The following is a 12,768-nucleotide window of genomic DNA, read 5'->3' on the forward strand; positions in this document are numbered from 1 at the left end:
TGTGAATGTTTTTGTTTTTCTACGAAAAAAAAATCAAAATATGATTTTTTTTTGATGTTTCTTTTCAGTTTTTGTTGTTGTTTTTATTCAATTTGATAATAAGTGTTAATTGCGTAATTAATTAGAAGTTTTTTCTCCTTTTTTTTCTTGTTTATCTAGGCTTAATTATGGTCACGATTTTGGCTTCGTTCGGGAAAAAAACATCAAAAAATATGAATCAAAAATGCAATGAAATGAATCAAGAAAAAAAAAGGTTTGCCCATGTTACCAATTAATGAAAAAAATTGTTTCAAGGTAACAAAATGATTATTATTTAATAATCATAGAAAAAAGTCAAAGACATGATAATAATAAAAATGGCCACTCCTTTGTTTATGAAATGTAATGAATGAAAAATATTGTAATATTTTTCATAAACTATTTCCACCTTACACTGGTCGCCTCATTCGATCAACCAGAAAAAAATGTATTTTTTTTGTGTGGCTATTTTGTTGAAGAATTTTATCAATGAAAAAAGTTTTTTTTTTTGTGAAATTTTCATTTTCTTTGGTTCAAAAAAAAAAAAAAAAAAAAATCACCAGAAAAATAAATTGTTGAAATTCATCATTTTGACAACAACAACAAAATTCATACGCGTGCCACACATCATTCCATCCATTCTCGAATCATTCGACAATGTTGTTGACAATAATGATGAATTTTCTGGTTAAAAAACAACAACAACTCATCAATGAAATCATTGAACCAGGTGACGATAGACTTCGATTTTTGAAAAAAGAAAAAACATTAAAATATCAACAAAAAAAAAGAATCAAACAAACTCATCATCATCATCATGATGTTTGCATGGTCGGCAGCTTTTTTCCACCACCACCAGCAAACAAACCGAGAAATAGAAAATCTCTCTCTCTCTGCTTCCTTCCCCCCATCAAATCATTTCTCAATGATAAAAACACCATTCATCATTATTATCAACTTTATTCTTTGCAGGAGTGATGGTAATAGAGTTGTAGTAATGGTGGGGGTGGAAATAATACACTTGAATAAAAATTCAAAAAATAAAAAAGATTTGCTTGAGTGCTCATCATCATCATCATTCGTGAATAATGTTATTGAAGAGAGAGAGAGAGAGAGAGAGAGAGAGAGAGAGAGAGAGAGAGAGAGAGAGAGAGAGAGAGAGAGAGAGAGAGAGAGAGAGAGAGAGAGAGAGAGAGAGAGAGAGAGAGAGAAAACAAGCCAGGAAAAGAAATGAAATGAATTTCTCTCTATTTTTTTGGTTCTTTGTGTGCAAACTAAATATATCAAGGTAAACATCCTTCATATTTTACAATTTGCACACACACACACACACACACGCCATTCGTATGGCCAAATTCAAGTTATTTTTATTATTTGATTTGAATGTCATTTCTCTCTGTGTGATAGTCTTGGCATTAATATACCAGCGGTATTTTCTATTAAAAAAAAGAAAAAGAAAAAGAAGCTAAACATTATGAAAAAGTTATGTTGACAATTTTTTTGATTTTGGTTTTCTTACAACAAAATTTTTCACAAAAAAAATGATGATAGTGGGTTAAAATAGTCATCATCAACATCCTCATCCGAAAAAAAAACCAAATATATCCATTCAAGAATCCAGAATCTAGATTGACACAATTTGAAAATGTAACAAAACAAAACAGCAAAATGTATCCAAAATAAAAAAAACATTAATTGAATATACACATTACACACAGCAACACATTTTGAACCATATTATCAACACAAAATTTTTTTTTGTTTCCAGTAGTCAATTCTATTAGTTTATTTACATAATTCATCCATCCATCCACTCAATGTTTACAAAATAAAAAACACTCAAACATGTCATTGATGATAATGATAACCATGTTAGCATTTTTTTTTTTTGTTGCTGTCGCCCAAAGCAAATAAGGTGCGTGTGTGGAAATTGGAAAGTTAGTTTTTTTTTGACAACATCCGAAACAAACAACAAACAAACATTTTTGCAAAAAACTCTATATAGAAAAAGTAAATAAAAATGATGATGATGATAGCAATGTAGTTAGTTAGTTAGATCATCATTGTAGATCATCAAAAGATGATAATGACATGTCGATTCCCTAAAGTGATATTTTTTTTGGTTTGTTTACAATCGATAGTGATGGACAATATATCAACCTATCTTCCTCTATATACACATATAAGGTGTGTGCGTGTGTTTGTGTTTATCTAGTCGAATTTTTATATTCATTTATAATCAAGGGTGTTAGATGTCAACAATATCGGATGATGTTTGATGTTTGTTTGCTTTCATTTTAACAAAAAAATTCTACCGACCAAACAGAAGAAGAAAAAAAAATTCAATTAGAAAAACCATAGAACGGTAGAACGATTATAACGGAACAGGAGAGGAAAAATCGAAAAATTCCGAAAACAATTTTCGGGTAGAAAAAAAACCGCGGTTAAAAACAAAACAACCGAGAAAGCTATGATTAAATTTAAATTTTTTTTCAAAAAATTTCACATGAATTTAAAATTTTAAAATCTCACACATCATCATCGGATTGATGTTTTGGTGTGAGAATCAATCAAATTTTCTTTCTTCTTTAACTTTGATCAGAATCGATACCATCATCATCATCATCATGATTTTTGATAGGATCGATAATCGAAATCATGATGATCATCATCATACGCAAGAGTCGTGTGTTTCACCACAATAATAATCAATCAGGACAAAAAAAAATTTTCCAAGAAGAAAAAAATCTTTCCAGTCAGCCAAGGAAAGAAAGAAAATATACCCATGTTTTGATTGAATTGTGTGTAGTAAAAACACACGACAAAATTATTATTTTTTTCTTCAATTTTTTTTAAATAAATTAAAAAATTTGCATCACAATAAAATTACATGTTGTTTTTCCATCAGAAGATATATTCGTGTGGCCAAAAATCGAAAAATCGAAGAAGAAAAAAATGATGAAAAAATTCATCCAACCATCAATCTCTCCTCTAACCAGAAATCTCTATGGACGACGACGACGGTACGAATTTTTCCAAAACCACCTTCTCTATCAAAATCCATCTTTCAAACCGATGTCGATGATGATGATGATAATGATAGTAATCATTTTTTTTTCTCTAAATAGTTTTTTATTATTATTTTGATTTTTGATTTCGCTCCAGCCATAATAAAATAAAATTCATATTCATCCACAATACACCTGACATTTTCTTCGGGCTTTCCATCTTCATATACCGATCATCATCGAGATCGGCAGTTTTTGCCCAGAAAAATGAAAATCAAAATTTTTGATCGACCACGATGATGATGAAATCATCTATGATCATCATCATCTAAGGGATAAACCCTGAATCCGAAGAAAAAAGCCAAACAATAATCATCATCATCATTGCATTTGCCATTGTCCAGTAGAGCAAAACATTATTACACTGGACATGGAATTCATTTCATTTCATTCGGTCGATCGGTCGGTTTGTTCGTGTGTTTCGGGCACATTGATTGTGAAATGAAAATATTTTCATTTCGTTACGAAAAAGCCAAACCACCACAGCCAAATATATCATAATCATATGATGGCGATGAACAACAACAATCATTTCTTTAATCTTTTTTTTCTGTGCAGCCAAATATAAAAAAAAATTGGGCAAAATCATAATTAGAATCGTTCTTGATTTCAATTTTGTTTCGTTTTTTGTTGTTACATCTTGATTATCTTTTTGTTGATGAAATTATCTTACCTGAACACAGAGAGAAAGCTAAGATTGGATGAGATTTTCCTGTTCATTTTTTTCTTGATTATATCGTTCATAAACGAATGATGACGGATGAGTTTTTGGCTTGTTTTTTTCTGTTCTGGTAAAAAAAAAAAATTTAATTAGAAAACCCGTTTGATGATGATGATCAAAAAAACAAAAACAAACACCTTTCAAATCACGATGATTATGATGATCATCATCATTGGCAAATTATCATCCAATGATGATGATCATCAACGGTGATTTGAAAATTTTATTTTTTTAAAAAAATTTTTCGCCCTTCGAAAAAACAATGTCTCAATTTAGAGACGATCATCGCCCGAAAAAAAAACCAAACGATCAAACGATCAACGAAGAGAGTGGAAATATTCATCAATTTTCAAGTCATGATTTTAAATTGATCATCATCTTATGGCGGTGGCAATCATGATGATCATCGCTATTAACCATCAAAAATATTTATTACAAGCTTATTATCATCAACCAAAAAACAAAGATGAAAATTTGAAGAAAAAATTGAAAAACAAAATTTTGCACGCAATAAAATTTTTTTTCAATCATTTCACTTGGTGATGTAATCAGAAGGTTTTTTTTTACTTTCAGATTCTCTTCATCATCATCTACATGACTGGCTTGAATTGATTAATTTTGATTTGCAATGAATTTTATTATATTCATTCTTTTTTTTTGATGGATTTTGTAAAAACTACCGTGTGTTTGATGATGGAGAATTCCGGATTAATTGCTTTGGATGGATTTTGATTGATCGATTAGGAATTACCCCCGGAGAAAAAAAACAAATCATTTTAACATCCTTGATTGAAAAAAAAGTCAAATGAGAAAAACACGTGCAAGTTTTACCACCACCATCACGTAGCGAAGAAATTGTTTTTTTTTTTTGTCAAATGTGGCTTTATCATTCCAACTATATCGACTAATCTCTTCATTCTATTCATTCAACTATTTCCACACAACCGGTCATCATCATCATCATCATCATCATCAATCGGTCATATTTGTTTGATTCATTCATTACATTCATAAAATGACCACTATGATGATGATGATGATGACGGCAAATCAAGATTTCACAATGGGAAAAAAAATTTGTTGAATAAGATGCTTGGAAGAAAAACATGTTTTTTCAGGCATCTTTTCCTATCATTATCATTAGAAACCGAAATAAAAAATATACGAAAAGAATGCGACATACGAATAAAAAAAACTAAGAAAGATTTCAATCTTTTCGCGGCCTTTTCGTTCCTTCTAATCATCATCATCATCGTTCGACGGATTCGACGGATTCATGGACAACAACCACAAGAAGAAAAATTTGTCCAAAAAAAATTTTACGTTTTTTTTCATCATAATAAAATTTCACCACCAGCCACCACCATTATCATTATGTTTTTTTCGAAGAAAGCTGGACAAATGATGATGATGATGATGATGATCGAAAGATTGAAAAGCCATAAGCCATCATCATCATCTTTAAATGATTATTGTTTTGGAGTAAAGTCAAAAAAAAATTCGAGAAAAGAATATGATGCACAGTGCACGATATTATCATCAATATCGATATGATGGTACAATATTGGTTTCGATATTCTCGCTCTCGGTATCTGTGTGTGTGTCATGTTTATGATCGGCGTTGATGATGATGATGATGATGAACATCAGAATCATTTTGATATTTTTTGATTGACAGATAAAGATGATGATGATGAATATCAAAGAAGGAAAAAATAAAATAAAAATAAAAATCCCGTGACGATAATCTAATTGTTTGGGTTGGACATTGGCTGACGCGGAAAGTTGTTTTTCGTTCGTTCACTTGTCTTTCTCTATTGCTTTTTTCGTTGTTGTTATCAAAACGGAACAAATAAAAATCGTGAACATCATCGACACTGATGATGTAGACAAATTTTGATTCAATGATGATGATGATGATGCGGTGAAGCGAGCTCGTGCGAAAACATAATAATAATCTAATAAAGAATATAAATTGAATCAAAATCAAATTATTATATAATAAAATTACAAATTAGATATTTACCCATGATGATAGACAATAACAATGACAATATGGTTTTTGATTGAATTCGAACACTTTTTTTTTGTTCGAATATTCGAATCTATTTTGATCCGAATAGTCAGGTTCTGGTCAAAATAGAATCGAATTTAGAAGGATTCCTCCCTCCTGTTTCCTTCACCCCCTCCCTGAAAAAGATGATTAATGAATTTTTTGTTAAAATTGAAGATAAAGGTGAGGTTAAATCAGGATTTGAACGAGAAAAAAAAGGTTAGGTTGTTTGATGAAAGATTTAAAGGTGTAAAAAAGTTTGTTACCTGGTTGGTTAATTAAATAAAGAAAATTTTTTCACCGGGGTTAATTAATTTAATCATTAGATGATTTGATGAACCAGAGAATATTTTCGGAAACACAGAAATGAAAATTGATGGAAAGTTTCTCTCTCTTTTCTTCAACAACAACAACAACCAAAAAGTCAAATAGAACAAAAACCTAAAAATTATCGATTGATTGATCGATCAATCAATCGATCGTTTGATTCGAATTTATTTTTGTTGTTGTTGTTCCAGCGAAGAAATAAACCAAACGAGAGAGGATGTAAGTCATCATTTTGTTCTATAAAGACCTAAGAAAATTCATTCGATTTTCGATTTTCGAATCGATTTTTTTTTCGATTCCAAAAAACAAAAATCCAATTCCAAAAAAAAAGAAAACACAACAAAACTCATCAATCTTCACAACTTGTCACACACCAAACACATCACAGGCAAAGAAAAACAACAAGGTCCAAATTGATCGTCGTGTGTCATTACCATCATTTAGGTCATCATAATCATCGTCGTCGTTGAACCAAGAAAAAATCATCATCTTTCGACAAATCATCGATGAAATGTGATGAAAAAGAAAAAAAAACTGTTAAAGATGATAATGATGGTAAGTAGCCGTCAATAGCTCGAGGATATTTCTTCAAAGAAAAAAACTTTTCGAAGAAAAAACACCCGTAAATGACATCATCAACAACAACAACAACGCGGTAATAATCGTTCGAATGATCGAATGTTCGAACGATCGAGCGGTAGACAGAATAATGAACCATTCACACAGTATGTGATCAAACAAAACAAAAAACTTTCCAGGAAAATTAGTGATTAGAGAAAAAACTTTTCGGATTTTGTTCCAATTTTCTTCCTTCTTCACCCAATATCTTTTGATGATCAAAATCGATCAACAATTAGATTTTTCAAGGTTTTTCTCCTCTCCTCCTCTCGCACCACCGCCATCAACGATGATTATCTTTTGTCTTTTTTGTTCTTTTGTTAAATTTTTTTTTCATTCAAAAAAAAGTAAATTAATGAGATAATCATAATTGACTTTTTTGTTTTGTTTTGTTTAAAATTAACAACTAATCATCTGCCATCATCATCATCATTATTCATCATAATCATCATTATCGAAGATAATTTGATTAAAATCGAATTAAATATTTTGCCAGATGAACCATAACCACCGTTTGGGGTATTAAGGGGATTAAGCCGATGATCGAAAGGCCAAAATGATGATTGAAAAAACAATTTGAAAACTGACTTGACTTTTGACTTGTTTGAAAAATCGATAAACGTTGACCAACATTATAATCGAATTAAAATTAATTTCAATTTTTTCAACCAATTGTTTTGCATCATTGGACATTTATAAAAATGGAAAAGTTTATGAAAATTAATGATGAGGGATGATTCGCTTTGAAAAAATTTCCTTGCGATTTTTTTAAACAGGTGAAAAAATTATTAACACCACTGTTGGCTTCAGGTTGATAAATTTTCTTCGTTGAAAAAATGCTAATCCCTTTTTTTCTGACCATGTCTACTAATTACTTATGTTAAGGTCTGCTTTTTTTTGCTGCTTACAACAAACAAAATGAACATAATCGGATCGAAATAGTCTAATTCTTTTTGGTCGACAAATTAGACAGTTTTGGGAATTAGCAAAATTCATATTTTTAAAGGTTTTTACAAGTCTAGTCGATAGATTAAGTCGATTTTTTTGGTTGGAATTTTTGTTTCAAATCTCAAAGGAATCGATGATGATGATGGCCGTGGTGTGTGTGTACTTCGAAGTTTTTCGTTTTCCAAAATAGACACAAGTTTTTGTTTCTGGTTATCAAACACAGCAGCACCACAATGCCGAATGTTGTGGTTTTCGAGCGGAAAAATTGCCTGAAGAAACAGAAAGATTTTCATTCCAAAACCAGAAAAAAAAACTTGAAAAATGTGACAAACACAGAGCCAAGTTGAGAGAGAGAGAGAGAAAATGTATCTTTTTTTTCTTGGGCTGTTTTCTGATTGTCTTTTTGTTCCTTGATTTGAATTTGAAATTTTTTCTACAGAATTTCGGAATTCTGTATGTCGAAGAAAATGATGATGAAAAGAATTTTCTGAGGAAAAAAAAATTTTAATCAAAAAAAAATCTGCTGAAAATTTTGATTTCAATGCACAATGTTTGCCTGAAAAAAATGGAAAAAAATTTCAAACTTTTTTCAAACACACTTAAATCATATGACTTACATGAATTTTTTTCAAACAAAACGAAACGAGCAAACGAAAAACGTGACATTTCATCATTCCATTCCATCATCATCATCAAAATCTCTTATCAATTCATTTGAAATTCATTTCTTTCTTCAATGACATTTTTGTCTTCGGCCATCATCATCATCAATGACATTTTTTTGTTCATTCAAAGATTGTTTCGGCAAGAAAAAAAAATCTAATGATAATGTCGGTGACCACCACCACCACCACCACCAAGCGAATCATTAGTGTGACACACGTTCGTCGTCGATGTCCTAAATGATGATGATGATCGTTGTCATGGCGGCGTGGAATATCATCATCAAAAAAAAAGATGATAACTTTTTGTTGTTGTTGCCACCATAACTTGACATAAATTCACGTGAAGAAAAAAAATTGAATTTTTTTTTTGGCCAAAATCGAATCCAAAACACATTCGAACGATTCGAAATGATTCGAATCGACAAAAACGACAGTAGTCAACTTCTGAAGTTGAAATAGAAATTTGATGATGATAAACATTCGAATGTTTCCTGTTTTCGAATGTTTTTGGTTTTCATTCGAAACAAAAATTCCAATTTTTTTCGGTTTTTGTTTTGAATTTTTGAATTTTTCAAGCCTGTTTTTTTTTCGTTTCATTTCATTTGTTGATCTTGGGCTGGGTAGATTTTATGTTTTGTTTTTTACTACCCGAATATTATCATTACGCTTGTTTGATGGATATATTTATATAGTGAGTGAGTGAGCGAGATGGACATGGATAATTGCCATCATCATCATCATTTGTTTGTTTGTTTGTTTGGGTGGAATTCATTTTGGCCAATTTGATGATGATAATGATAATAATTTGTGTGTATATATGTGACATACGTATTCCTCTCCATCGCTGGCTCATCATTAGCATTTTGAACAACAACAACAACAACAGCTCATTTGAGAATTGAAGAATCGAAAAACGAATGAACGAAAAAAAACGATACAAATTCATTGATGCGAAATATTTTTTGTTAATTTTGACGATGATGGTGGACAAAAAACTTGAAAAATTTCAATTTTTTTTCTTGAAAAAAAGGGTAATGTTTTTTTTTGGGTGTTTCGTTATCATACATCATATATGAATGGAACATTTTTTTTCGAACGATTCGAATCGTTCGAATCATCATCATCATTCAATATGACACTATTGGATACATTTCCGTTTCGTTTTTTGGCCATCCCCGAAAATCATCAACATTTTTCGTGATATTCGAAAGCAAGAAAGCAAAAATTATTTTTCACTGATTTATTTCCGTTATTTTCCGTTTCCATTTACTTAAATCATGGTGACATTTTTGCTTTCGTTTGTCCACTATATTTGTTTCTTTTCTTTTCTTGTTTAGATAAAATCAAGTTTGTTGCCATCACCATCAACATTCGATTCCGGTTTTTATTCGTTATATCGATGTGTGTATAATGCCTTTTTGATTCAATTTTCCAAAAAAAAATCTTCCCTTTCCAAGTGTGTGTTTATGTTATCTCAACAAACACTGTTCCAGAATAAGAAAAAGCAAAGAAGCAAAGAAAAATCGATTCATTCAGCTGTGATGGATGAATTTCATCGATACACCACCACCATACATCAACATTCGATATTCGATTCTATTTGAAGCATATATCATCATCCATGCTAAAAATGTCAAACCAAACAAACATTGAAGAAACGCATACACACGTCAAAAACCAATCGAAAATGTATCCGAAAAAAAAGGGATGATGATGATAATGATAATGGTGATACAAATTAAATATTTACACACTTTTTTATATCATTGAAAAGAAGAAGAATTTTTGTTTCGTTATTTTTCAATTTTCTCAATTTTCTTTCCTTCCATCATCATCATCATCATGATGAATTTCCCGAGTTTCCCGAGACTGACATTCATCGAACCTCCTTCTCCCTCCCCATCTTCGAAAAAAAAGCTAATTAATTGATCAAATTTTTGTGTGTGTGTCCCGGGATCATCATTTTGAAAAGAATTTCCCAATCTTTCTCTCTCTCTCTCTCCATTTATCGATAAACAAATGTATCGGTCAACTATTTTAACTTCTGTCAGTGTGTGTTCAAATAGCCTTGTCTGAGTTCCGTTCGATTTTTTTTATTTTTTTTTATTTTTTGGTCACTAATGATATCAATGATGATGATAATGATTCATTTCATTTATGGTTAAATGAATCCATCGAACAAGAATATATTTAATTAATAATTATTATTATTTTTTTACGGACTGCACATCATTAAATCCCGTTTTTTTTCTTCTTCTTTTTTTTTATTTCGTAACATGTCCCGTATTTTTGGTTGGCTTTCTATCTATCTATCTATCTATCGGTCACATTGTTAATTTTGTTGGCCTGATGCTGAATTCAACGATGATAATAACCGGAATAATGGCAACCAACTAACCAACAACAACAACAACAACGACAAAAAAAAGAAAGAAGAACCTACCCGATTTGATAAACGAAACGAAAAAAAAATGAAATAATCAACCAACAACAACAACATAACGTAAACATCCAACCACCATTAACCAGCCAATCTCGATTCGATTCGAATGAAGAAAAAAAAGAAGAAATTCATCCGTTCGAATTCTGAATCCTGAATTTGGTAAATAAATTGAAAAAAACTGCTATTACTATTGATGAATCCATATAGCTAAATTGAAATGATTGAATGAACATCATCATCAACAACAACAACAACAGTACAGGACACAATCGACATCTATTCATTATTTGCTTCCGTTTTTTTTTCATCCTATTCTTTTCTATTCATTCTTTTTTTCGGTTGCTTCCTTTATTCTCTCTCTCTCTCTCTCTCTCTCTCTCTCTCTCTCTCTCTCTCTCTCTCTCTCTCTCTCTCTCTCTCTCTCTCTCTCTCTCTCTCTCTGTGTTTAGGTTAGTATTGTTTGTTGTGTTAGTGTTGTTCGAAGCATTCAATCATCATTTTCAAACGTTTTTCATCATCATCATATTTGGTTGATTTGGCTACGACGTTATCTGGCAATCCAACACCACCACCACCACCGCCATCAACAACAACATCATCGGTTAATCGGGTGAAATAGAATTGAAATTTATATATGAGATATGGTGACACACGCCCAAGAATTCATTGAAGCAAGTCTTGTTTTTTTTGTGAATGATTCGTTTGTTCGTTCGTTTGTTTACAACCAACCCGGTCACAACCCAAATAATGTTATTTTAACTTGAAAAAAATAACGATCATCATCATTACATTTGATGATAAAGCAACCACTGTATATATTTTTTTCTGTTGTTGTTGTTGTCAATTTAGATTACCTAATAATATTTCTCCCAAGAGAGAGAGAGAAGTTCATCAAAAAAAACGTATTTTTTTTTTTGATATCCGTTTTGTAATTGTTATTATATAATATATTATCAACATAATTATGAACCAACAACAGCAGCAGCAGCAGCCAAAACATTTCAAGTATTAGACAATTATAAGGATTCTCTTTTTTCTCTCTCTTTATTCAGCTTGAAAAAAAATGAATTCAGGTGCAATTGAACCTGTATTCAATTCAAGGTTTTCCAAACAAACAAAAAAAAATCACAATGTACGTCCCACATGTAGGCAAAAATAATAATGATAATCTTGAATCTTGTTGAACAGAAAAAAAATTCCCCGTATTTTTTTCAAATAATAATGGACAGCATCAGAAAATGTTTCCGTAAATAATGATCATCATCATTAGATTAATTTAACCACGATGATGATGGTCATATATCACCACACACACACACACACACACAATCATTAAATTATTATCATTTTTCATCCCCAAAAAATTAGTTTCAAATCGCAAATCAACGAAAACAATCTCGAAGAAGAAACAAACAGAAAAACAACTTGGATTTATATAGAGTCGAAAAACAAAACAAGATAAAAACAACGAAAGGGGAGAGAAGCATTTTTTTTGGTTGAAAAATTTTATTCAGTTTCTTCGCGAAGGACATCATCATCATCATTTAACTATATTTATGTCATATGCAGATTTTGTTTTTTTTCAACTTTGATGTTTTGCAGTCAGGCATCAGCCTATATAAAACTCTTTCGTTTCTATCATCATCATCAAAAATGATCATTATGAACGAAAAAAAACAAGAAAGCAAAAAATTGAATTATACGATCAGCATTTGGACATTGGATGTTGATGATAATCATCATGAAAACACTGATGGCCACCACCGCCACGGCAAAAAGATTTTTAAAAGATCTTTAGACGATGAGTTCATGGTAATCACATTCAGATTCAGATGATGATGATGATGAAGGATTTTGAAAAAAAATTTAAATATTCATTCATTCTGTTCTTTGTCCCCAATTTTCTT

General features: G+C 30.8%; 2 long non-coding RNA genes across 4 annotated transcripts; one reads left to right on the forward strand and one right to left on the reverse strand.

Moving 5' to 3' along the window:
* Nucleotides 1-2,864: 2,864 nt before the first annotated feature.
* Nucleotides 2,865-6,357, reverse strand: LOC142645039 (uncharacterized). 3 transcript variants are annotated; one of them, XR_012846214.1, is made up of 5 exons: nt 6,127-6,357; nt 5,834-5,997; nt 4,991-5,765; nt 3,760-3,874; nt 2,865-3,636 (listed from the first exon to the last, which is right to left on the reverse strand). It is a non-coding gene; the product is annotated as an uncharacterized LOC142645039 (long non-coding RNA). The 3 variants fall into 3 exon arrangements; XR_012846216.1 differs by having other exon boundaries at nt 4,488-5,765; XR_012846215.1 differs by having other exon boundaries at nt 3,945-5,765.
* A 4,152-nt stretch (nt 6,358-10,509) lies between these two features.
* Nucleotides 10,510-12,427, forward strand: LOC142645040 (uncharacterized). Its single transcript, XR_012846217.1, has 3 exons — nt 10,510-11,020; nt 11,311-11,672; nt 12,230-12,427. It is a non-coding gene; the product is annotated as an uncharacterized LOC142645040 (long non-coding RNA).
* The last annotated feature ends 341 nt before the right edge of the window (nt 12,428-12,768 follow it).

Source organism: Dermatophagoides pteronyssinus, unplaced genomic scaffold (genome assembly GCF_027571235.1).
Source record: "Dermatophagoides pteronyssinus isolate colony J.1.1.1.1 unplaced genomic scaffold, Derpt_VIB-CSIC_2022.12 sq0006, whole genome shotgun sequence".
NCBI lineage: Eukaryota > Metazoa > Arthropoda > Arachnida > Sarcoptiformes > Pyroglyphidae > Dermatophagoides > Dermatophagoides pteronyssinus.